The sequence below is a fragment of the Ranitomeya imitator genome, chromosome 7 (genome assembly GCF_032444005.1).
Source record: "Ranitomeya imitator isolate aRanImi1 chromosome 7, aRanImi1.pri, whole genome shotgun sequence".
Lineage (NCBI taxonomy): Eukaryota > Metazoa > Chordata > Amphibia > Anura > Dendrobatidae > Ranitomeya > Ranitomeya imitator.
Window position 1 is genome coordinate 42,897,153 of NC_091288.1, and position 26,401 is coordinate 42,923,553.

Below are 26,401 nucleotides of genomic sequence, written 5' to 3' on the forward strand. Positions count from 1 at the left end.
GCATGAGGAGAAAATTGCATTTTATGTTTTAGCCGGTCTTTCTCATCCGGTACTTCTCGGTCTTCCTTGGTTGTGGATCCATGAGCCCTCCTTAGACTGGCATAATGGTAATATTTTGCGCTTGGGAGAGTCCTGCCGGGAGCATTGTCTGCTGCCGGTGCGTCCAGTAGGTGTTCCTCGTCTCTCTTCAATCTCCGGATTGCCCTCTGTTTACAGTTCTTTCTCAGATGTTTTCAACAAAATGGAGGCTGAGAGCCATCCTCCGCACCGACTCTACGACTGCCCTATTGATCTCATCCCTGGAGCTATTCCTCCTAGAGGAAGGATCTATCCTCTCTCGCCTGCAGAGACGCTAGCCATGTTGGAGTATGTTCAGGAGAATCTGGCCAAAGACTTCATCTGGAAATCTTCTGCCAGAGCAGGCTTCTTCTTAAAAAAAAAGAAGGATGGCTCCCTTCATCCTTGTATTGATTACAGAGGCCTAAACAACATTACGGTGAAGAATTAATACCCGTTACCACTTATCCCAGAGCTCTTTGATCGCCTGAAGGGAGCGCGAATATTTAGCAAGCTTGACCTGCGAGGAGCCTATAATCTGGTCCGAATTCGTACTGGGGATGAGTGGAAGACCGCATTCAATACCCTTGACGGTCACTACAAGTAGTTAGTTATGCCGTTTGGCCTCTGCAACGCTCCTGCGGTATTCCAAGAATTTGTAAATGATGTATTCCACAAACCTTTCTACTCCAGTGTTGTGGTCTACCTGGACGACATTCTCATCTTTTCTCCAAGTCTATCCACCCATCGACGAGATGTTCGTCAAGTTTTGCAACGTCTAAGGGAGAATCATCTCTTCGCTAAGATCGAGAAGTGCATCTTTGAGCAGTCTTCTTTGCCCTTCTTTGGTTACATTGTCTCGAGATCTGGCCTGGAGATGGATCCCGAGAAGGTATCTGCTGTCCTCAACTGGCCACGTCCTCTTGGAGTAAAAGCAATCCAACGTTTTCTTGGCTTCGCCAATTACTATAGGCAATTTATCCCTCATTTTTCCTCTATTGCCAAACCAATTTCTGCTCTTGTTCGCAAAGGGGTCAACCCCAATTATTGGTCCTCTGAAGCTGAAAACGCTTTCCAGACTCTGAAGCAAAAGTTCGCTACAGCTCCTGTGCTTCATTGCCCAGATGCTAATAGGCCATTTACCCTCGAGGTCGACGCATCTTCCATTGGAGATGGGGCAGTCCTTTGGCAAAGATCCATCTCTGGCCACTTAGTTACTTGTGGTTTTTTTCTCCAAAGCTTTCTCCTCTCCTGAACGTAATAATTCCATTGGGGATAAGGAACTACTGGCTATTAAGTTTGCTTTAAGTCTTCTTGAAGGAGCCGTCCATCCATTCATCATATTCACGGACCACAAGAATTTAGCCTATATTCAGTCTTTTCAAAGGCTCAACCCACGGCAAGCCAGGTGGTCCTTGTTCTTCGGGCATTTTGACTTTAAACTCACTTTCGATCCTGTAATAAGAACATCAAAGCGGATGCTCTTTCTAGGTCCCTCCAGCCAATGGATGTGGAGGAGAGTCCAGCACATATCTTCGATCCAGCTAGGATCATCACCCTAGCCCCTCTGAAGGTGATCTCTCCACCACCTGGCAAGACTTTGGTATTGGATCTTGACAGAGGAAAAGTTTTGCGTTGGGGACATTCCTCCAAGATTGCTGGGCATGCCGGAGTCAAGAAGACACTCTCTTATCTCCCACCATTATTGGTGGCCGTCGCTCCACCAAGACGTCTTGGAGTTCATTGCTTCCTGCTCATCCTGTGCCAGAAACAAGGTTCCCAGACAGTTACCTTCTGGACTTCTGCATCCACTGCCTGTGCCTTCCATTCCTTGGAGCCATATTGCTATGGACTTTGTTACTGATTTGCCTTGTTCTTTGAATTGTACCGTTATCCTAGTGATTGTGGATCGGTCCTCCAAGATGGCCCACTCTATTTCTTTGCTAGGACTACCTTCCGCTCCTGAGTTGGCGAAGATTTTTTTTCACCATGTCTTCCGACTTCATGGCTTTCCAAAGCACATTGTGTCAGACCAAGGGGTCCAATTCACCTCCCGTTTTTGGAGAGCTCTTTGTGGATTAATGAAGGTCAACCTGGATTTCTCCTCAACTTATCCACAATCCAACGGTCAGGTGGAACGAGTCAATCAAGCTCTAACTTCCTACCTTCGGCATTTCTCCAACGCTCACCAGGATGATTGGGTCTCTCTTCTCCCACGGGAAGAGTTCGCTTATAACAACCACCCCAGTGAATCTTCTTCCAAGTCTCCATTCTTTGTGGTCTTTGGGCAACATCCCGGTGTTCCACTCCCCGTTTCCCTCACCTCGAGTGTACCTGCGGCAGACTTATTGTCCTTGGAATTCTCTAAAATTTGGAAGGAGACTAAAAAGGCTCTTGAGAGGGCTAGTTGCAGGATGAAGAGGTATGCCAAAAAGAAACGCCTGGACGCTCCTCCATAACTTCCGGGCGATAAGGTTTGGCTTTCTTCACGTTATATTAGACTTAAGATCCCCTCTCGTAAACTAGGTCCACGTTTCATTCGTCCATTTCAGATCTTAAGTCGCATCAATGATGTGTCCTACAAATTGAAATTGCCTGCCTCACTATCTCCAATGCCTTCCATGTGTCACTCCTCAAGCCCGCAGTGTTTACTCGCTTTCACTCTTCTCCTTCTCACTCTCCTCAACCCAGCACTTCTGATGGTGTCTTTGATGTAAAAGGTATTCTAGCCAAAAAGACTGTTAGAGGGAGGACTTTTTTTTTGATTGATTGGAAAGGATTCGGTCCTGACAAGAGATCGTGGGAGCCCCGAGAAAGCATCAATGCTCCTCATATGAGGAGATTCCTCTCTAGCATTAAAAAGAGGGGCAGTAAAGGAGGGGGTACTGTCACGGCCTCGGATACTTACCTTCCTTCCTCCATTCCTTGGCGCGATCCCGACGTGGTCCCTTGCCACTCCTCGCCCGCCTTCTCGGGATCGCGGCACGTCGGCGGTTCGCCCATGCGCAGTTGCGCCTCCTCTGCAGCTAGGTTTCCTGGGAGGTCTTGACCTGATGGCTCCGCCCCATCATGGCAGCGCCCACCGGGTATTTCTTCCCAGCGTCTTCTGAGGTAAGACGCCTGTGCTTCTATGGTGATACGCTAGCATCCTCAGGCTCCCTGTGTCTCTGCTGTGCCTGCCCTGTGTCTCTGCTGTACCTGCCCAGTGTCTCTGCCGTGCCCCTGTGTCCCAGCTGTGCCTTCCTTGCGTCTCTGCTGTACCAGTCCGGTGTATTGTCTTGTCCGCCAGTTCCGTCCCGATCTGCCAGTCTTTACTATTTCATTTTCTCTTTTTGAAGCATCGTGCCGCTGTCAGTCACTGGTTCACCTGGTTCCTCTTGTCTCCCATATTCCCCTGTTTCCAGTTGTTCCCTGTTCCTATCCACTCCGTCCATACCCCAGTCTCTTCTCTTGTCCTGCCTATAGTCGCCCCTTTGGCTCCAGCTGTTGTGACTCCATCCCCCTTGGGCCTGCCCCTAACGCTCCCTGTATAGGGGGTGGTTCAATCTGGCCCACTCGCCCTCGGGGGGCTATAGACTCACGACACAGAGGGTCCACTCTCGGGTTCCTATTTAGAGTCCTAATAATATAGAGATGAAAATTCTTAATTCAAAATTGACGATTTTTCATATGCTCATCTGAACCCTGTCTTAAGTCATTCTACATGGATGTAATTTATTTGTTTTGCATCCAAAATCAATTCACATGTGAATCTGGCAGGACTTAGATTTGTGCAGTTCCTCCAGCAGAGTTATGAGATGGGTATCTGTTAGCCATGTGTAATTGTTTGTCTGGTTATTTATTGCTGTGATTATTTGCTGATGGGGTTAAGCCCTCTACACTTCACACTCTATTCTTTGGCTTATGTAGCTTGCACCTCCTGTGATTGGCAGTGACGGAGTGTATTTTAAGGAGTGCTTATTGCTTTGTGTCATAAGTGATATATGTTTCCATTGCTGCATACATAAACACCTTTTTCCTCTATCACTATGCGAAGACTTGGTCTGGACCTGCTGAGAAGGAGTGCTTTGTGTGAAATGAGCACGTGAGCTGGATAGTCATATTTCCTAAAGCAATTGCTTTTTCGCTGTACACTTTTCCTAAAACAATTTCGCAGAGGTATGAGATCTGGGGACAGCTGTTAGAAGTAGACAGAGAAGTAATGGTTCAGTCTGCGTGCCAAATAAAATTAAAGTGTCACTGTTTAATATATGTACAGCGTTCATGTATTGTGTTCCCTATATTCATTCCAATGCTGTCAACTTGTGGTGCGCTGTTTACTTTAATGTTCTATTTTTTTAGTTGTGTGTTGATACATTGTGGCATAAGGATAGTGGCAGACAATAGTTCTTGTTGAAGATAACTAGTCCGCTACAATGCAATAGTGTGCCGGACCTTCATATTTTAGGTCTTTTTCTGCCCCTTCTCATTTCTTTAAAGGTCTTATGTCACCAGAAAATAAATCAGGTTTTTATGTTCAATAAATTTATTTTTTAAATTGTGATAAATTTGTTCCATAGACTGACTGCAGACTTGTAGCTTAAAGGGAACCTGTCACCTGAATTTGGCGGGACCGGTTTTGGGTCATATGGGCGGAGTTTTTGGGTGTTTGATTCACCCTTTCCTTACCCGCTGGCTGCATGCTGGCCGCAAGATTGGATTGAAGTTCATTCTATGTCCTCCGTAGTACACGCCTGCGCAAGGCAAGACCAATTAGCGAAGCGTGGTTCAAATTGCGCGCCAATTCACGGCCGGAGTGCGCCTGTCGCTGATTGTTCGCGGCCGGCCACGTAATATACAGCACAGCCACGTAGTATATAACGGCCCACGTAGTAAATAGCACAGCCACGGCGTATATAGCACAGCCACGGCGTATATAGCACAGCCACGTAGTATATAGCACAGCCACATAGTATATAGCACAGCCCACGGAGTGTATAACAGCCCACGTAGTATATAGCACAGCCACGTAGTATATAGCACAGCCACGTAGTATATAACACAGCCCACGGAGTATATAGCACAGCCACGTAGTATATAGCACAGCCCTCGGAGTGTATAACAGCCCACATAGCATATAACACTGCCACGTAGTTTATAACAGCCCACGTAGCATATAACACAGCTCACGTAGTATATAACAGCCCACGCACGCAGTATATAACACAGCCCACGTAGTATATAACAGCCCCGTAGTATAAAACAGCCCACGCAGTGTATAATACAGCCCATGTAGTATATAGTACAGCCCACGTAGTATATAACAGCCCACGTAGTATATAGCACAGCCACGTAGTATATAGCACAGCCATGTAGTATATTGCAGAGCCATATAGTATATTGCACAGCCACGTAGTATATTGCAAAGCCACATAGTATATTGCACAGCCCACGTAGTATATTGCACAGCCCACGTAGTGTATAGCAATGTGGGCATCATATCCCTGTTAAAAAAAAAATTAAAATAAGAAATAGTTATATACTCACCTTCTGTTGGCCCCCGGATCCAGGCGAAGCATTTACCGATGCTCCTCGCACGCTCCGGTCCCAAGAATCCATTGCAGTCTCGCGAGACCGCTACGTCATCATCTCGCGAGACCGCAATGCACTCTTGGGACTGGAGCGTGCGAGGAGCATCGGTAAATGCTTCGCCTAGATCCAGGGGCGTACGTCATCATCTCGCGAGATCGCAATGCATGGAGCGGTTACCGGAGTGTCGCGAGGAGCGGGAAAGGACTGTTCTGGATCCGCATAGGCAGCATCAATAGTAAAAAGTTGGTCATACAGGGTTAATAGCAGTGTTAACGGAGTGCATTACACTGCGGCATAACGCTGTCCATTAACACTGATATTAACCCTGTGTGAGCGCTGACTGCGGGGAGTAAGGAACGGCCATTTTGCTGCCAGACTGTGCCAGTCGCTGATTGGTTGTGGCTGTTTTGCCATGACCAATCGGGGACTTGAGATTTCCGTGACAGACAGAAAGACAAACAGACAGAAGGACAGACAGAAAGACGGAAGTGACCCTTAGACAATTATATAGTAGATATATATATATATATACATATATGTATACACACATACATACATACATATGTATGTATGTGTGTATATATATATATATATATATATATATATATATATATATTTATTTTTCTGTTTTATATTTTTCTTTTTTTTATTTTATTTCTTTTTTAGGTAAGTATGGTGTTGTTTTCAGGAACCAATATCAGAATGTGACTTATCAGTCAGACAGATAAAAAAGACAAATTGTTCTTGATTTCCAGCCTCAGATTATTTTGTTCTTAAAAAAAAAAGGCAAAAGATTCTGAGCCGAGTCCGAGGCTTCTGGTTTTGATTTAGATGCTTTAAGATAAATTCTGATATTTTCTTCCTAAAGTGTAATGAGCAAAGTGGAATGTTGCTTTTGCCAGTTGGAGCGCTGACATTTTCCAGACCTCATGTGTAAGTAAAGGGGCTTTATTCCCCTGGCGTTAGCTGTGTGAGAAACTTTCAGCACAGCAGTGACCAGGCTGTGAGCTTGAACTTGCCTTGCGCTTTTCACTCAGAACATTTCATGTAGTGCTTTTTCGATTTTCTAGGTCATGAGCTGCACATTATCTCCAAAATTCCATATTTTATTTTTCTCTCCACGCTATTAGCAAATCTGCCTTTTCTGTGTGCAGAATGTATAGAATTATTCAAAGACTACATTGACCTGCGATCAGCAACAACAAAGCGCGCACACAACAGATAGCTGTAGTCTTCTCCATGTATTTTGTTGTTGAGTACATAAGTACAATGCCGCCGCACATCTGCCTCTAACACTGTGTATTACCGGGTCATTTATAGTCTTGTATATCGAAGATCTCTCCTCTAGATGATTGCGATTGGCAGCATGTGTATTTTATATTATTCCATTTACTGTCCTTATTATAATGTATATTTTATTGCAAATCGTTAAATCAATGTGGTATGCAAAGGGAGCCAGGCGGCAGTGAAGCACATATATAATTTTTTTTTTTAAATACATTTCAAGACCACACTGGTCTCTTTGTTAGGTCATAATAATACGTTGTCCTGATCACTAAAATGGATCAGTACTTGAGAAATATTTCCAAGGCACGTTTCTCAAAGGAGATATCTACAGTGGGTGAAATAAGTATTGAACATGTCACCAGTTTTCTAAGTAAAGGTGCTATAGACATGAAATTCTCTCCAGATGTCAGTAACAACTCATCCAGTCCACACAGGCAAAGACATCAAACCATAGATGTCAATAAATTAAGTTATGTGTAATAATGAGAAATGACAGAGGGAAAAAGTATTGAACACATGTACTGAAATTTATTTAATGCTTAGTATAAATGCCTCTGTTGGTGATGACAGCTTCACGATGCCTCCTGTATGGAGAAACTAGTTGCAGGCATTGCTCAGGTGTGATTTTGGCCCATTCTTCCTCACACTCTTCTAATACTAAAGGTCCTGTGGGCTCCTTGTATGAACTCTGAGCTTTAGATCCTTCCATAAATTTTCTATAGGATTCGGGTCTGGTGATTAGCTGGGCCATTCCAGCAGCTTTATTTCTTTATTTTCTTTCTCTGAAACCAGTTTCCTTGGCTGTGTATTAGGGATCATTGTCTTGCCAAAATGTCCACCCTCGTTTCATCTTTATCATCCTGATTGATGGCAACAGATTATTTTCAAGAATATCTCAGTACATTTATCCTTCCTTCCTTCCTTCTTTCCTTCCTTCTTTCCTTCCTTCTTCCACAGCCCAGGTTAACACACAAATGAGGTTCGTCAAGAGAGAAGATAATAAACTAACTGTTGGGAAATGGTTTTCCATGGTTCAATCGTTGGTTGTGAACGATAAGATAGGAAAGAGAAGTAGAAATTCTGGTTGACTTTATATGTGGAATCTCCAGCTATATCAGTTTCAGTTCACATGGGTTCCTCACCCGCTATGGATTGTCTAAATATTAGGTTATATTTCAAAAGAATTCTAGTTTTAAGTTGATTTGTAGGATTTCAATTATGGGTTTCCAGGAGTCATTGAAGTGCAGTGAGGAAGTAAAAAAAATATTCTATAGGATGTTCTATAGTTAATAATTCTAGAGTTATAGTTCTATATATAAATGTTCTATAGCATGTTCTTTAGTTAATAGTTAATAATTCTAGAGTTATAATTCTATGTATAAATGTTCTATAGGATGGTTCCTTTTTAAAGGTTTTGCAATTTATTTATTTTTTTTTCAAATCATTTAGCCATTAATAGACTTTACCAGAAGATTTTGGATGGATACATATGTAGGTACAATAGGATAATTATCATGAACGAGCCTTCCTGGAACACTTTTTTTTACCTAATAATCGTCCAGCGTAAGCAGACTGCCAATCACTTGGCAAATGAGCAAAACACTCGTTCGTTGGGTGAAATGATTAAGCCTGCTTAAAAAAATCATTGTTCTCGGTAGCACACTCTCATGTGTCTATGTGCTTTGGACAACAATGGTCAGTCTATGTGCATGGAACAATCCATTCCCGATCATTCTGTGCACTATGGAAGTTCGGTGGTCCTCTCTAAACATGCTATTAAATGAACATCTAAAGACAAACGTGTAACTGATTGGCAGCCATTCAAGGGCCGTGGGTCACATATTGTACACGCACCTTTAGATTTATCATCGGTGTTAGATTTAGGGCCCACTCATTTCATTACAATGCCCCTGGAACTGGTGGCATCGCTGTATGAATGGGAGGTATACTTCTATCTAAATAAGTGGTTGATGCTCTAATTGCAAGGGGACAGGTATCTGGCAGCACCCTCCTTTTACTTGTATATTTGGGGAATATGACAAAATACATTGATAAATATGGCACACATTTCAATTGTCATATTTCTGCCAAAGACAGATTGACAGGTGATGCCCATTGTATTTAGTTTGTTTTGACATGATTCTACTGTGAATTTTCAGATCCCGAGAATCTACATTTTTAAGATTATACTAATAATATCCAATGAAATAATCTTAGTGCAATCAAAAAATGATACAAGCTGGAATTATTGATCGGTCGCAGTAGTGAAGGTATTTTAGGTTAATTGAGAATGTACGTTTTCTCTGAAAATATTTCATTTATCCAAATAAATCACAAAGCAGCTTAAACATTGTCATATTATACAAAAAGACAAAACGCAGAAACAAACCCCGTGTCCCGTCTGTGCACATAATTCTACACAAGTAGCATTGGATCTTTTAATACTTGGATTAAGAAAAGTGATATTTTTACACACTCTCCCTATGGGGTTTTTAGATGAGTGTTTCCCTACAGTTATGTCTTTTATCTTTGCATGCTTGATTTATGCCTGGAATACATTAGCTTTAGCCTCACAGTTTTGTTTTGGGTTTTTTTTCTCCAGCTTGCTTCATTGGTCCCAATAGAAAATTTAGCTTAGAGGGAAAACTAACGTTTGTAACTGGTTGGACATGTGCCAGGATTAACAATTAAGAAAATAAGACAATGTACATTGGTTAACTGGAATAATTGTAATTTTTTTGTTCGCTTGCTCTTACGTTGCGCATCATTTTTTTGTTGTTGTCTTATTAAACTAAGGTTTTCTTCATGGTGTTCATTTTTGTATTTTACATTATTAGGGTGCAGTCAGACGGCTGTCTAAATCGGAGCAAGATCGGAACGCAGTGCTCGGCTCTCACTACCTGACCGCGACCGCTTCATGTATTTCTATGCAGCCCGTACACCTGTCGAGAGAACTGCCGGCCAGTCCGTGCACCGTGTTCCGAACTCGCTCTAATTTATATGGCCATCTGACTGCACCCTTAATCATATTTTCACAGATCCGGCATTCCCATTTGGTGTTTGTTCTCTGTTTCTGGATATGTGCTCATTCACATTCCATACACCACTGTGCACATAATTTTTTTCCTACTTAAGCTTCCCCTAATGTACGTGTCGTCATTTGTCAGGTCACGTCCATTGGAAGGCTGAAGCTCTCTTTCACATAGTGCATGTGCACTTATCGGACTATGCATGCGCTGTGCGATCAATGGAGGTTATCCTCGTATAGCTCAGAGTCATGGAGGCTTGAATGCCACAAGACCTTGGAAGATGTCCTCTGTTATATAGCACCAAGGTATCAATAGTAGATTGTTATGCCTGCAAGTTGGATGCCCTTTGGCAGTCCACTGACTGTTCGTCCTTAAATTACTTTAAGGCCATGTGCACACGTTCAGGTTATTTCGCGCTAAAAACACTATAAAAACTCATTAAAAACTCATTTAGAATGCATTTAGCATGTTTTGTGCACATGGATGCGTTTTTTTCTGCGAAAAAAAACGCATCGCGGTAAAAAAAAATGAGCATGTTCATTATTTTTGCGGATTTTCTGCATTTTTCCCGCAATTCTATGCATTTGGGAAAAACGCACAAAAAACGCATCAAAAAACGCGAAAAAAACGCATGCGGATTTCTGGCAGAAATGTCCGGTTTTTGTCAGGAAAATTTCTGCAAGAAATCCTGAAGTGTGCACATACCCTTAAGAGGTACTAATCACTTCCTTATCAGGAACACTAACTAATTATAACAATTTGGCCCTTGTCAAAGTTACTTACAGCATTACGCTTTCCCATTTTTTCTGATACGAACACATCAACTTCAAGAACTGATTGTTCACTTTCTTCTACAGGTGTCAACTGCAATTGTAATGTGATATTCAATTTTATTCAGTTCATCTGTCAGTGGTTTAAAGGAGAATATATTTTGTCCCCAAATTTACCAGCAGCAGTACGGTTCTACAGCTTAACAGTGTTCCAAAGTTGTTTGGCTGCAACACTGGAAGCCTGGCTGCAACACTGGAAGCCTGGCTACTGGGAGAAAATGAACTTTATTCCTTCTGGAGCCGCCTGATTTCAGTCAGAGGCGTGCCCCGGGGTGGCTACAGTCAGAGGCGGGACAAAGTATTTTGGTGCTCTAGGCAGATGAAGCTAATGGCGCCCCCCCACCGCAAAGCAAAAAATTAGCTCAGAGACAAAGGTAACAGGACCCCTAATACACATCCCCACTTCCCCTCCAAAGGGTTAGATAGCAAGCTCTGATGACCACTTCCACTAAAGTTGTAACCTTTTTCACATAAAAAGGTCATCAAAAGTAAAAGAAAGTGGTGTACTTTAGAGATGTGACTTAACAGGGAGTGCAATTTCAAAGTTAGGTACAGAATCAATCATTTTTTTGCAGACCATTTACACAATACAGGGGAAATATAGCAATATCCATGCCTGATGTCCTTTTATTTTAAATCTAGAATCTAAGGATAGTTATGGAAACTAATAAAGTGTAAGTATACACTGTGTTCCAAATTATTATGCAAATTGGATTTAAGTCTCATAAAAATTTAATTGTTTTGTTTTTCAAATAAACTTGTGGATGGTATTGTGTCTCGGCTCAATGGATCACTGAAATCAATCTTAAACACGTGATCATTTTCCAGGTGATTCTAATTAAAGGAAAACTACTTAAATATGATGTTCCACATTATTAAGCAGGCTACAGATTTCAAGCAATATGGGAAATAAACAGGATCTCTCTGCTGCTGAAAAGTATTAAATAGTGCAATGCCTTGGACAAGGTATGAAAACATTAGATATTTCACGAAAACTTAAGAGTGATCATCATACTGTGAAGAGATTTGTGACTAAAACAAAGCACAGACAGAGTTCATGCAGATAAAGGCATAATTTTGAAGGTTTCTGCCAGACAAATTAATTGGATTAAGACAGAAGCTGCCAAAATACCATTACAAAGCAACAAACAGTTATTTGAAACTGCTGGTGCCTCCGGAGTACCTCAAACCTCATGGTATAAGATCCTTCAAAGGCTTGCTGTTGTGTATAAACCTACTATTCGGCCACCCCTAAACAGTGTTCACAAGCAGAAACGGTTGCAGTGGGCCCAGACATACATGAAAACTAATTTTCAAACAGGCTTGTTTACTGATGAGTGTCGAACAACCCTGGATGGTCCAGATGGATGGAGAAGTGGATGGTTGGTGGATGGCCACCATGTCCCAACAAGGCTGCAACGTCACCAAGGAGGTGGAGGAGTCATGTATTGGGCCGGAATCATGGGGAAACAGCTGGTAGGGCCCTTTAAGGTTCCTGAAGGTGTGAAAATGACCTCTGCAAAGTAAATAGAGTTTCTGCCTGACAACTTTCTTCTATGGGCTAAAAAGCAGAAACGTGCCTTCAGGAGCAAAATCATCTTCATGCATGACAATGCACCATCTCATGCTGCAAAGAATACCTCTGAGTCATTGGCTCCTATGGGCATAAAAGGAGATAAACTCATGGTGTGGCCACCATCGTCCCCTGACCTCAATGCTATAGAGAACCTTTGGAGTGTCATCAAGCAAAAGATCTATGAGGGTGGGAGGCAGTGCACATCAAAACAGCAGCTCTGGGAGGCGATTCTGACTTCATGCAAAGAAATACAAGCAGAAACTCTCCAAAAACTCACAAATTCAATGGATGCAAGAATTGTGAAGGTGACATCAAAGAAGGGGTCCTATGTTAACATGTAACTTGGCCTGTTAGGATGTTTTGGAGTTAAATAGCTTTTTTGTTCAGTGAATGTGACCTCCTAATGCTGCAAATTCCACAAATGAGCATTTTCAGGTCTTTAAAACATATCAAATGTTTAGAAACTCTACTGTGCCTAATAATTTGGAACAGTGCATTTTGAGTTTTTAATTATTTTGGAGATTATACTGTTATCATTGGGAGGTTTCTTCAATAAAATTCGATGCATAATCTAACGGGTGATGACGTTTATTAGACTGACTGTCATTTGCACCGACCATTTAGGAAAATCCGAGAAAAATATAATTTGCATAATCATTTGGAACACAGTGTAATTGAGGCTGTTTGTTTTTAACCCCTTAGTGACAGAGCCAATTTGGTACTTAATGACCGAGCCAATTTTTGCAATTCTGACCACTGTCACTTTATGAGGTTATAACTCTGGAACGCTTTAACGGATCCTGCTGATTTTGAGATTGTTTTTTCATGACATATTGTGCTTCATGTTAGTGGTAACATTTCTTCAATATTACTTGCGATTATTTATGAAAAAAACGGAAATATGGCGAAAATTTTTAAAATGTTGCAATTTTCAAACTTTGTATTTTTATGCCCTTAAATCAGAGAGATATGTCACAAAAAGTAGTTAATAAATAACATTTCCCACATGTCTACTTTACATCAGCACAATTTTGGAAACAATTTTTTTTTGTTAGGGAGTTATAAGGGTTAAAGGGAACCTGTCACCCCGTTTTTTGAGATTGAGCTATAAATACTGTTAAATAGGGCCTGCGCTGTGTGTTCCTATAGTGTATGTAGTGTACCCCGATTCCTCACCTATGCTGAGAAATAACTTACCAAAGTTGCCGTTTTCGCCTGTCAATCAGGCTGGTCAGGTCGGGAGGGCGTGGTGACATCGCTGGTTCTTCCTCAGCTTTACGTTGGTGGCGTAGTGGCGTAGTGGTGAACAAGCAGCGCGCGATCTGCGCTGTCATCCCTTTCGTCGGTGGGGGCGGCCATCTTCCTGGGGCCGCGCGTGCGCAGATCGAGTGCTCTGCTGCACGGGGCTTCAGGAAAATGGCCGCGGGATGCCGCGCGTGCGCATTAGAGATCGCGGCGGCCATTTTCCCAAAGCCGAGATGCAAACTCGGCTTTGGGAAAATGGCCGCCGCGATCTCTAATGCGCACGCGCGGCATCCTGCGGCCATTTTCCTGAAGCCCCGTGCAGCAGAGCACTCGATCTGCGCACGCGCGGCCCCAGGAAGATGGCCGCCCCCACCGACGAAAGGGATGACAGCGCAGATCGCGCGCTGCTTGTTCACCACTACGCCACTACGCCACCAACGTAAAGCTGAGGAAGAACCAGCGATGTCACCACGCCCTCCCGACCTGACCAGCCTGATTGACAGGCGAAAACGGCGACTTTGGTAAGTTATTTCTCAGCATAGGTGGGGAATCGGGGTACACTACATACACTATAGGAACACACAGCGCAGGCCCTATTTAACAGTATTTATAGCTCAATCTCAAAAAACGGGGTGACAGGTTCCCTTTAAAAGTTGACCAGCAATTTCTCATTTTTACAACACCATTTTTTTTTTAGAGACCACATCACATTTGAAGTCATTTTGAGGGGTCTATATGATAGAAAATAACCAAGTGTGACACCATTATAAAAACTGCACCCCTCAAGGTGCTCAAAACCACATTCAAGAAGTTTATTAAGCCTTTACGTGCTTCACAGGAACTGAAACAATGTGGATGGAAAAAATGAACATTTAACTTTTTTTGCAAACATTTTATTTCAGAACCATTTTTTTTAATTTTCACAAGTGTAAACACAGAAATGTAATCATAAGTTTTGTTGTGCAATTTCTCCTGAATACGCCAATACCCCATATGTGGGGGTAAACCACTGTTTGGATCACCGCAGAGCTTGGAAGAGAAGGAGCGCCGTTTGACTTTTTCAATGCAGAATTGGCTGGAATTGAGATCGGATGTCATGTCGCGTTTGGAGAGCCCCTGATGTGCCTAAACAGTGGAAACGCTCCACAAGTGACACGATTTTGGAAACTAGACCCCTTAAGGAACTTATCTAGATGTGTGGTGAGCACTTTGAGCCTCGAAGTGCTTCACAGAAGTTTATAACGTAGAGCCGTGAAAATAAAAAATCGCATTTGTTTACACAAAAATGATCTTTTCGCCCACAAATTCTTATTTTCACAAGGGTAACAGGAGAACTTAGACCACAAAAGTTGTTGTGCAATTTCTCCTGAGTATGTCGATACCCCATATGTGAGGGTAAACCACTGTTTGGGCGCACCGCAGAGCTTGGAAGAGAAGGAGTACCGTTTTACTTTTTCAATGCAGAATTGGCTGGAATTGAGATCGGATACCATGTCGCGTTTGGAGAGCCCCTGATGTGCCTAAACAGTGGAAACGCTCCACAAGTGACACGATTTTGGAAACTAGACCCCTTAAGGAACTTATCTAGATGTGTGGTGAGCACTTTGAACCTCGAAGTGCTTCACAGAAGTTTATAACGTAGAGCCGTGAAAATAAAAAATCGCATTTGTTTACACAAAAATGATCTTTTCGCCCACAAATTCTTATTTTCACAAGGGTAACAGGAGAACTTAGACCACAAAAGTTGTTGTGCAATTTCTCCTGAGTACGTCGATACCCCATATGGGAGGGTAAACCACTGTTTGGGCGCACCGCAGAGCTTGGAAGAGAAGGAGTACCGTTTTACTTTTTCAATGTAGAATTGGCTGGAATTGAGATCGGATACCATGTCGCGTTTGGAGAGTGTTATGACCTGGTGGTTAGGAGCACCCGGAATGACCTGATAGTTAAACCTCATACAGGACGAGCTCTGGGATGTGGGAGCTCTGCTGACCGTAAGCCCTAATCCTATCACACACACTAAAAATAGCCATGGAGCGCTCCTGACCAGACCTAGGCGCCTCGTCACAGCCTAACAACTATCTAGCCCTAGCGATAGAAAATAAAGCCTACCTTGACTCAGAGAAATTCCCCAAAGGTAAAGGAAGCCCCCCCACATATATTGACTGTGAGTAAAGAAGAAAGTCACAAACGCAGAAATGAAACAGGTTTCAGCAAAGGGAGGCCAGACTTACTAAATAGACAGAGGATAGGAAAGGTAACTTTGCGATCAGCACAAAAACCTACAAAAGACCACGCAGTGTGTGCAAAAAAGACCTCCGCACCGACTCACGGTGCGGAGGGGCCACTCTGCATCCCAGAGCTTCCAGCTAGCAAGACAAAATCATGAAAACCAGCTGGACAAGAAAACAGTGAACAAATAATGACTATTAGGAACTTAGCTTCTGCAGGAGAAGGCAGGTCACCAGAGAGATCCAAGAGCGAACTGAACAAATGCAAAAACATTGACAGCTGGCATGGAGTAACGATCTGAGAGGAGTTAAATAGAGCAGCCAACCAAAGGATAACCCACGTCACCTGTGTAAGGAACCTCAGAAGCAGCAGCTTCACTCATAGCCACCAGAGGGAGCCAATAGACAGAACTCGCCGAAGTACCATTCACGACCACAGGAGGGAGTTCGACAACAGAATTCACAACAGGAGAGCCCCTGATGTGCCTAAACAGTAGAAACCCCCCACAAGTGACCACATTTTGGAAACTAGACCCATTACGGAACTTATCTAGATGTGTGGTGAGCACTTTAAACCCCCAAGTGCTTAATAGAAGTTTATAAAGTAGAGCTGTGAAAATAAAAAATCCTTTTTTTTCCTCAAAAATGATTTTTAGCCTGCAATTTTTAATTTTCTCAAGGGTAACAGGAGACATTAGACCCCAAAATCTGTTGACCAGTTTCTCCTGAGTACACTGATACCTCATATGTGGGGGGGCACTGTTTGGGCACCCATCGGGGCTCGAAAGGGAAGGAGCGCCGCTTGGAATGCAGACTTTGATGGGATGGTCTGCGGGCGTCATGTTGCATTTGCAGAGCTCCTGATGTACCTAAACAGTAGAAACCCCCACAAGTGACTGCATTTTGGAAATCAGACCCCCCCAAAGAGCTTATCTAGATGTGTGGTGAGCACTATGAACCCCCAACTGCTTCACAGAAGTTTATAATGTAGAGCCATGAAAATAAAAAAAATCATATTTTTTCCACAAAAATTATCTTTTCACCCCCAAATTTTTACTTTCACAAGGGTAACAGGAGAAATTGGACCCCAAAATTTATTGTGCAATTTATGCTGAGTAGGCTGATACCCCATATGTGGGGGTAAACCACTGTTTGGGTGCATGGCAGAGCTCGGAAGGAAGGAGCGCCGTTTTGGAATGCAGACTTTGATTGAATGGTCTGTGGGCATTATGTTGCATTTGCAGAGCCCCTGATGTACCTTAACAGTAGAAACCCCCCATAAGTGACCCCATTTTGGAAACTAGACCCCCCAAGGAACTTATCTAGATGTGTGGTGAGAACTTTGAATGCCCAAGTGCTTCACAGAAGTTTATAATGCAGAGTCGTGAAACTAAAAAATATTTTTTTTTCCCACAAAAAAGATTTTTTAGCCCCCAAGTTTTCATTTTCACAAAGGTAACAAGAGAAATTGGACCCCAACAGTTGTCCAATTTATCCCGAGTACGCTGATGCCCCATATGTGGGGGTAAACCACTGTTTGGGTGCATGGCAGAGCTCAGAAGGGAGGGAGCACCATTTGACTTTTTGAGAGCAAAATTGGCTGTCGTGTTTGGAGACCCCCTGATGTACCCAAACAGTGGAAACCCCCCAATTCTAACTCCACACCTAACCCCAACACACCCCTAACCCTAATCCCAACCCAATCCCTAATCCTAATCACAACCCGAACGATAATCACAACCCTAATCTCAACACTAACCATAACCCTAATCAAAACCCTAAATCCAACACACCCCTAATCCTAGCTCAGAAGGGAGGGAGCACCATTTGACCTTTTGAGCGCAAAATTGGCTGTCGTGTTTGGAGACCCCCTGATGTACCTAAACAGTGGAAACCCCCCAATTCTAACTCCACACCTAACCCCAACACACCCCTAACCCTAATCCCAACCCAATTCCTAATCACAACCCGAACGATAATCACAACCCTAACCCCAAAACAACCCTAATCTCAACACTAACCATAACCCTAATCAAAACCCTAAATCCAACACACCCCTAATCCTAATCTCAACCCTAACCTCAAACCTAACCCTAATCCCAAAACACCCCTAACCCTAATCTCAACCCTAACCTTAACCCTAATCCCAAACGTAACCCTAATGCCAACCCTAATCCAAACCCCAACCCTTATCCCAACTCTAACCCTAACTTTAGCGGCAACCCTAGCCCTAACTTTAGCCCCAACCCTAGCCCTAACCCTAACTTTAGCCCTAACCCTAAATTTAGCCCCAACCCTAGCCCTAACACTACTTTCACACTTGCGTCATGTGGCATCCGTCGCAATGCGTCGTTTTGGACAAAAAAACGGATCCTGCAGATGTGCCCGCAGGAAGTTTCGGTTTTTTGCCCATAGACTTGTATTGTCGACGGATCGCGATGGATGGCCACATGTCGCGTCCGTCGTGCACTGGATCCGATGTGTTTTGGCGGACCGTCATCACAAAAAACGTTCAATGTAACTTTTTTTGTACGTCGCGTCCGCCATTTCCCTCTCCGCCCCCCCCCCTCCCCAGGACATAGACTGGGCAGCGGATGCATTGAAAAACTGCATCCGCTACCCACGTTGTGCACAGTTTTCACAACGTGCGTCAGTACGTCGGGCCGACGCATTGCGACGGCCCCGTACCGACGCAATTGTGAAAGAAGCCTAACCCTAACCCTAAATTTAGCCCCAACCCTAACCCTAAATTTAGCCCCAACCCTAACCCTAAATTTAGCCCCAACCCTAACCCTAAGGCTAGGTTCACATTGCGTTAGTGCAATCCGTTTAGAGCATACGCTAACGGAATGCGCTAATGCAATGTGCAAAAAGGGATTGCGTTTAGCGATCCCACTAGCTGCAAGCAGCGTTCGAGGTCCGTAAGAAAATAACGGGACATCGCTAATGCATGCCAAAAATGGCATACGTTAGCGATGCGTTCGATACATTGCGGTCAATGGGTGCGCTAACGGATCCATTACATAGCGTTAATTGCGCCATGTAACGGATTCCGTCAGCAGACACCCACTAACGCAATGTGAACCCAGCCTAAATTTAGCCCCAACCCTAACCCTAATTTTAGCCCCAACTCCTCTAGCTGCTGGCCGGCAGATCATGGCAGGCGCACTGCACATGCGCCCACCATTTTCTTACCGGATGAAGAAGCCGGCAGGCAGGAGGGGACACAGGAGGATCCAAGGACACCTGTAAGTATAGCAGGGTCCCCGAATCCCCCTATTTTCTCTGTCCTCTGATGTGCGATCACATCAGAGGACAGAGAATAACACACCGCTTTTTTTTTTTTTCGGTCGCCGGTAAATAGTTAATTATCGGCGATCGCAAAACGGGTCGGTAAAAACCGATCCCGATCATGTTCTTTGGGGTCTCGGCTAACAGGAGTCGGTAAAAACCGATCCCGATCATGTTCTTTGGGGTCTCGGCTCATGCGCCCGACAGTTTTTGGCTGGAACAAGATGGCGGCACCCATCGGGAGCCACACGGAGCATCGGGGAGACAGGTGAGTATCGGGTGGTGATCGGGGACCCCATTTCTCTGTCCTCTGATGTGCGATCACATCGGAGGACAGAGAAATTAAATGGGAAATCGCGTTTTGTTTTTTTTGCGACCGCCGGTAAACGGTTAATTACCGGCGATCGCAACCTGGGGGTAGGTAAAAAAAACCGAGACCCCAGAGAAAATCCGACTCTGGGGGGCGCTATTTAAGTACCCTTAACTGCCACCGTTAAAAGGCGTATCGGCAGTCGTTAAGGGGTTAATTTAGGTGTCCAGCATTTGGCAAATACCCCAATGGAAAATAAACAGAAACCCATTATACTTAAAGGGGTACATCTCACTGTTGCATAATGTACGCAAAAACAAATACAGCTTGCACACAAGTGATGGTGGTTCTGGTGATGTGTTCTGGTGACATATTCATGTAGTGATGGTTGTTCAGATGCTGTATTCATATAGTGATGAAGATTCTGGTGATATAATCATCACCATGAATATGAAACCAAAATAATCAGTTCAAAATTAGAGCACCAGAGCCATCAATAGTACATGAATATGGCACCAGAAACATTATCAGTAAATAAATACATCACCAGAACATCATCAGTACATGAATATGAAACCAAAATAATCATCAGTATAAAATTAGAGCGCCAGAGCCATCAATAGTACATGAATATGGCACCAGAAATATCATCAGTAAATAAACATCACCAGAACATAATCAGTACATGAATATGTCACTAGAACCAACATCAGTATATGATTACATGACCAGAACCAACAGTACTTGAATACCAGAACCAAGATTAGTACAACAATCAATTGTAATATCAAATCACCCCCATAAACATTTGTATCACATGAACCTACAACTCCCAGTATGTCCTTAATAATATTAAGGCGATCCTGGGAATTATTAACAGTGTGAAGACAAAAACCGTGTTCAGAAGAACACCAAATGATAAACAATACATAGACTGATACTCTAAGAAATACCTAATAGTCCCTGAGTCATCCGTATATGACCCCTACCTGGCTGTGGAGGTTGGCACCGTAAAAGGTACGTTTTTTTGGCGCCCCCACTCTGCGACAGCTATCCCAATCTATCCTTAATAGGCCCTGTTGCTAATGCAGGTGGGAAAGCATATAGCCTTAAAAGAGATGAAGAATAGAAAAAATACAAGGTACATGTCAATTTTTATATTTATGAATAGACAAAACTTGGAACCTTATGGTATATATACCCTGAGGTAAAACCTTAAGGTATGCTTGAAAATCACTAAAATATTTTTAATAATATACCCCTCTATCAGAGTAACCACAGATGTAGTATCCCTGTGGAACAACAAAGTATCAGCCTTTCATTGGAGCAGCCATAGACATTAAATAGATGCAAAACCCAATATAAGCAAGTGTAACCAAGTGAATAGGATGATCACAAATAAGGTATACACCAGGGGTGTCAAACTGCATTCCTCGAGGGCCGCAAACCATGCGTGGTTTCAAGATTTCCTTAGCATTGCACAAGGTGCTGCAATCATTATGTGTGTAGGTGATTAAATTATCACCTGTGCAGTACAAGGAAATCCTGAAAACATGACCTGGTTGCAGCCCTCGAGGAATGCAGTTTGACACCCCTGGTATACACAACCAGCAATTTATTTTTTCAAAGTGCGCCCCCTCTGTAGGCAGAAGGTGGTGTCCGAGGCAGGTGCCTACCCCTCATCCCAGCCCCGGCTACAATCAGTGCTCAGTAAACAGTGAATGGCAGCTGTAAGCAAACCCGGAGACTTTAATAGGTCACTGCACAGAGCTATTGGTCACTGTTTACTAAGGCTACTTTCACACATCAGGTTTTCGCCGTCAGGCTCAATCAGGCTAATTTTTAAAAAAACGGATCCGGCGAATGTTGCCGCCGGATCCGTTTTTTTCCCCCATAGACTTGTATTAGTGCCTGATTGCACCGGATGACCTTGCGTTTCATCCGATTTTCACCGGATCCGGCAAATCTGCCGTTTCCTGTTTCTGGAAAAAACGTCCATAGCAATGTTTTTTGTCTCCGGCGAAAAAGCCGGAAGCGCCTGATCCGGCGCTTCCGGCTGTTTGCTAGAATGGAAGTCTATGGGAGCAGGAAGGTGCTGGATCCGGAAAATGACGGAATCCAGCGCCAGATTCCCTTTTTTTAAACTGAGCATGCTCAAAAAAATTTTTTTTATCCAATTATTTAGATATGCTAGTCAGATCCGTCAAAAAAACTGATTCATCGCATCAGTTTTTCACAAACTGCGCCGGATCCGTTTTTCCAACATTCGCCGGATTGTGCCTGATGCAAAAAACCTGATGTGTGAAAGTAGCCTAAGCAATGACTGTAGCCGTGCCGGACACGCCTCTGTGATTCAAAGCAGGCGGCTCCCGCGAGGAAAAAAACTTGCGAGTGTGATGTGAGAAACTCTCGCATCAATACCCGGCACTGCCGCCGGCACTCAGGACCAGAGCATGTGACTGCATGTATTTCTATGCAGCCGCACACTCCGATCCCGAGTGCCGGCGACAGTGCCGGGTATTGATGCGAGAGACTCGCGCAAGTTTCTTGCATCACACTCGCAAGTGTGATCCCGGCCATAGCCACACTTTCAGTAAGACGGCTGCACAGTTTTGTAATACTATTAACCTGCAGAATAACCTCATATCTGCAGGTTAATAACGTTTGGGGACATTATTTTTTTTTAAGAAAAGTTTCAGGTAGTGTTTATTTTCTGTGCATGCAATTTTACATAAACTTTTACAAAGCAAATCCAGCTTTTGTTTAAACTGTATTGATTATCTTGCAGCAGTTTTGTATTTGAGAGAACAGGAATAATGTCTCATTGATGTACTTCCATAGTACTGGGACCTTTTGCTCCTCTTTTAAAAGACAAGATAAACCGTTTACAAAGGAAAGAAGTAAACACTTTAGAGAAAAGAGGAAGCAGTGATGTAAGATGAGTTGCAAATGTTTTAAGTGTTTTCTTTTGTTACTCGGCAGAGCCTGTCAAGTGTTCTCCTGCAGAATAGTGGAGACAGATGAGATGTAGCGGGGCTAGGCAAGGAAAGTCTCTTTCTAAAGCAAAAAAGGGTTTGTAGTATTAAAAGAGGACATATATATATATATATATATATATATACTTCAACCATGTATTTAACCATTAGGTGTCACACTTCTAGAGCAAAGGAAATTCCTCGGCACTGTCAATGTTGATTAAAATGGAGCCAGGAGTAATGGTAATAGTAAGGCCGTGAAAAAAGTGGTGCTTTGCTGAAAAAGTTCCCATCACAGGGAAAACAAAATTTGCAAGGCAAAATGGGAAATAAAGCGTCCCTCAAAATGTAAAATCACACATTTATTAGAAGTCTTTTGAAACATGCAAATTAGAAAGATAAGCGAGTGCACAGCTGTATATAAGGTGTGAGAGTTCCAATACCATGAAGTGTAGCAAAAACCTCGGCACTCAAACTTAGCTTTATAAGTGGTTTAATTGTATCCACGCTTAGTAGCAACAATTTTTGCTAAGTTTGAGTGCCGAGTTTTTTGCTACACTTTTGAAACCTGCAGTCAGGGAGCGAGGAAGAGCAGGTTCGGCTGGTCAGACGACGGCCAGTTGCCGCTGGGGATGGACCTCGAATCCTTTGACTCTGGACAAGCATTCGCATACAGCATTCAAAGTTCCATTACTGCCAGAATATAGACGGATGCAATGTTGAACCCATTGTTATCCCATTTGGAGGCCTAACTCTTCGTTACAGGTTCCCTTACGGATATGTGCACACCGAGTTTTTTGAGGCATAAAAATGACGTTTTCAAGTGGAAATTGCTTTAGGGAAATCTCCTGCTTTTGTTTCTTGAAGCAGTCTTGAAGAGTTTTTGTAAGTATTTTGGAATAGTTTTTTTTTTCTAAAGCATGTTTTGCAGCCACCTGATTGGACAGCCAGAATCCAAGCTAAAAACAAAAGGATCAAATACACTGCAATAAGTGAATAGTAATAGTACATGTAAATAAAATTGGGGACTTGGTTAACAATACTTGGATCAAAACAGCGTAAAAGGCATCTCACCATGACAAGCTGGACCGAATCGGGAGAGTACCCGACTCCTGTGGACATCATCCCCATGTGCCATGTGGCGCCTGGATCTGAGAATCAACTTTTAAGTACAGTGTTTAATATATTTTACTCCTGATGAACCTCTCAAAGGGGAAACGCATTGAGATTAGCATACTGATATATGTTGCCATCTAGGGAATGCTCTATTGGGCGATCATTAAACTTATAGGATCACCTAATCCCATTAAAGGTAAGACCACCACCTTTCAACCCTCATATGCAGCATTCTAATTGCTTATTTAATGTACATAGTCCGTTCCTGTTAGCTTTAGTTCACATATGAGTTCTCTCTATGGTTTTACGGATAGCCTTTGTGCCTATGACAGTCTGTGGGGGTTATTTGTGATTTTTCGATGACCAACTGGTTCATTCAAAATTACATAGACATGTCCGAATCTCAGCTCAAAATCAGCAACGCAAATCTATGAGTCCGTGAAAAAAATCAGGTGACATCCGAATGCTGTCCAATTTGCATAGACTATCAGAAAGGAGAAGGTGGAGAAACATGTTTTTGTTTCCACATACGAGAAAAACTGATGACACTTGAACCAAACTGATCAAAGTCTGATAAAAATAATCAATCCGTTTTTTCCATATGTGGAAAATACTGACGTGTGAACGAGGCCTTATTCCTTGAGAGCTAATTACCTTCAGTTCAGCAGGTGGAGCAGCAAGCCGAGGGTTTCTCCATTGTTGTCTTACTTCAGTGTTGCGTCTGCAATTGCACAACCTCGGTGGGTGACTGTACATTTGTAATCATCCCAGTTTCTTTTCCACCTACAGTTTTGCATTAAAGGGAATCTGTTACCCTATATTTCGTATGTAAACTGTGGCCATCGCCATCAGGGGCTCATCTACAGCATTTTGGAATGTATCATGGAATGCCTCCCATCGTCATACGATGTCGTCATCCTCCTTGCTTATCTTGCGACTCCTGCACAGGCGTACTGATTTGCCCTGTTGAGGGCAGAGCAAAGTACTGCAGTGCGCAGGCGCCGGGAAAGGTCAGAGAGGCCCGACGCCTGCGCAGCGCACTGCAGTACTTTACGCTGCCCTCAACAGGGCAGATCAGTACGCCTGCGCAGGAGCGTATGACTCGGGCTGAATTGTAATTCCACTAAACTCTACAGCTGGAAACACATTATGCTGCATAATAAGGGTATGTGCACACGTTGAGTATTTGCAGCAGATTTTTCTGCAGTAAAAATGCTTAAAATAAGCTTGTTTCTGGCATGGGGTTTTTTTTCACATGCATTTTTACTTGCATTTTTTCCCTATTCATCTGAAGGAGTAAAAAAAAAAACAGATCTGTAAGAAACAAATAAGCAGTGTGTGTGAATGAGATTTCACAGACCTCATTCACTTAACTGGTACTTTAAAATGCTGCGTTAAAAACATTCGCAAAAGTGCATCGTGTGAACAAGCCCTAACTTTAAAAAAAAAATAATGAAATGTAAAAATGATCATCTTGCCTGATCTACTGCCAAAATTTGAATTACCGTATATCCTAAAGGAAAATGTAAAAAGAATGGAAAAATGTAAAAAGAAAGAAATATGCCCTAAAAATGACACAGTGTGAAGATGGCCTAAGGGAGACTGTAAGATTAACTATGATCTGTTAGGAGTGCATGAGTTAAAACAAAAATGGAAGGTACCTTGTGGCTTGTTTGTTTTTCTTTATTCAGTAATGGGTCGTCATCTTGGCCACTTTTCAACACTAGTGGCAGAGAGAAATTGACTTTTTCTTCCTGGCCATGCCAGTGCTAAGCTGCCTACCCTCCATGCATATAAAACCAATAACGACCCGCAGCCTGGCACTTTAATATAGTCATGACATCCTCTTACTGCTTTGTATATCTTACAGAGGACAATATCCAGTAACTATCCGGTAATAAACTAAAGTAATAGTTTGGATGGCTTTCACTATGTAGGCTACTTTTTCTTCTTTCTGCTGTCATGCGTTTGACAGATATTAAAGTTAGCAGAAGACATAGCATTTACCTGATGCCGAGTGTCTATTTTGCTCCCAGCATGTTGTCTTTTCACCACCAATATCTCCTGAGTGCTGGCCTACAGTTTGGTGCTGTGTGCATCTCTAAAATCAGCATGAGGTGGACCCTTCAATAATAAAATCAATAGCTCCTTAAGTTTAGCAGGTAAATGGGGCTGTGCGTTTAACCAGAGTCTTGATGTCCAGAATACAAGAAGACAAGCGAGTTTGTTGAGTTAGTCAGCAGCAGCTGCCAGCGGCAAGACGAAAAAATGCATTAGAGGCATCGAAGAAATGGGCATTGTGCTTTATTCATGCTTTTTTTTTTGTTATATTTACTATTAAAATGTTGTTGTTTTTTATTGAACCTTTTTTTTTTAACTAATTAGCAAGGCAACCCTAAAAAATCAGGGCAACACTTAAGGTGCAAATAAAAAAGGATGTCTGCAAAGATAATATCTTGTAAATTATATGTTGACACATTTTACTGTGAACGATTATCCACATACAATAATAGACTATTCAGTATGAAAATATAGTGGTGAGAAAAAAAGAAAAACTGAAAGGGAGGAAAAATATTAAAGACTAAGCAAACTTTTTAGTTTCAAAACGTTTTATTATTTTAACAGCTAGAACCGATAAAAGGGGATAGGATACATAAGAAATAAAGGGGAGATGGGGAAAGGGGAGAAGCATATGGATTACAGTATCCTCATTAATATGTTTAGAATTCAACATCTGATTCAATATTTTTAGCAGAATGAGAGATAATTTATACATTAAATCTTATCAAAGCAAGTCAAGACCGCCTATAAACAGGATAACTTTTTTATCTAAATTTCCACTCCAATCTAGGTGAGATATTTAAAGCTACACAAATAGAGGGG

The 26,401-nt window shown here is 42.7% G+C and overlaps 1 protein-coding gene across 3 annotated transcripts in view; it reads left to right on the forward strand.

Moving 5' to 3' along the window:
* METAP1D (methionyl aminopeptidase type 1D, mitochondrial) overlaps window positions 1–26,401 on the forward strand; it is a 244,591-nt gene that overhangs the window by 45,185 nt on the left and 173,005 nt on the right. The gene's annotated exons all lie outside the window — the stretch shown is intronic.